The following is a 1634-nucleotide window of genomic DNA, read 5'->3' on the forward strand; positions in this document are numbered from 1 at the left end:
CTATATTGGATGGATAGATGTTTACCAGTGTTATATCCTCTTGTTAGATCGGTCCCTTTAGTATTATGTAGTGACCTTTGTTGTCTCTTGTGATGACCTTCATTTTAAAGTCTATTTTGTCAGATATGAGTATTGCTACTCTAGCTTTTTTTTCTTTTCCATTTACATGGAAATTTTTTTCCCATCCCTTCACTTTCATCCTGTGTGTGTCTTTTGTTTTTAGGTGGGTCTCTTGTAGGCAGCATATAGTTTGGTCATGTTTTTTCGTCCATTCAGCTACCCTACACCTTTTGATTGGAGCATTTAATCCATTTACATTTAGGGTTATTACTGAGAGGTGCCTATAAATAGCCATTTTAATTCTATATGGCTAGGTTTCTCTCTGTTTCTTCTTCTCAGAAATCCCTTACAGCAATCCCTTTAGAATTTCTTGTAACGCTGGCTTGGTGGTGATGAACTCCTTTAGCCTATTTTAGTCTAGGAAGCTCTTTATTTGACAGTCTATTTTGAATGATGGCCTTGCTGGTATAATAATCTTGGTCTAAGATCCTTACTTTCCATTACCTTGAGTACTTCATGCCATTCCCTTCTGGCCTGTAAAGTTTCTGATGAGAAATTAGGTGTCAGCCTTATGGGAACTCTTTTGTAGGAAACAGTTTTCTTTTCTCTTGCTGCCTTTAAGATTCTCTCTTTGTCTTTAATTTTTGGCATTTAATTATGATTATCTGAGCATGGGTCTGTTTGGGCTCTTCTTGTTTGGGGTTTTCTGTGCCTCCTGAACCTTTGTGACTTTTTCCTTTACCAGGTCAGGGAAGTTTTCTACCATTATTTCTTCAAGCACCTTCTCTATTCCTTTCTCCCTTTCTACCTCCTCTGGCATACCTGCTATTCTAATATTGTTACGTTTCACATTTTCCCACAACAACCTTAAGATGTCCTCCTGTTTTTTAATTGTTTTTCCTTTTTGGTTAATAATTGAATGATATTTTCAGTCTTCTCATTCACCAATTTGATCCTCAGCTTCCCCTAATCTGCTTTGTATTCCTTCCAATGTGTTCTTTATTTCTGTTATGTCACTCTTTTTTAAAAATTTCTTTATTGATTAAGGTATTAAATATGTGTCTTCATCCCCCCATTACCCTCCCAATCCTCCCCACCCACTCATGCCTTCACAACCCTGATGTCTGTGTCCATGGGTTAGACTTATATGCATGCCTACAAGTCCTTTGGTTGATCTCTCCCCCTTACCACCACCCTCCCCTACCTTCCCTCTGAGGTTTGACAGTCTGATCAATGCTTCTCTGTCTCTGGATCTGTTTTTGTTTAGCAGTTTATGTTGTTCATTATATTCCATAAATCCAGGTCCATCCATGCTGTTGCAAAAGGTAAGAATTCCTTCTTTTTTACAGCAGCCTAGTATTCCATTGTGTAAATGTACCACCGTTTTTTTTTAATCCCATCTGCTGATGGGCACTTAGGCTGTTTATAAATTTTGGCTATGGTGAATTGTGCTGCTATGAACATAGGGGTGCATATAATATTTCTGATTGGTGTTTCTGATTTCTTGGGATATATTCCTAGAAGTGGGATCACTGGGTCAAATGGGAGTTCCATTTTTAGTTTTTTGAGGAAAC

Source organism: Myotis brandtii, unplaced genomic scaffold, assembly GCF_000412655.1.
Source record: "Myotis brandtii unplaced genomic scaffold, ASM41265v1 scaffold174, whole genome shotgun sequence".
NCBI classification, from domain to species: domain Eukaryota; kingdom Metazoa; phylum Chordata; class Mammalia; order Chiroptera; family Vespertilionidae; genus Myotis; species Myotis brandtii.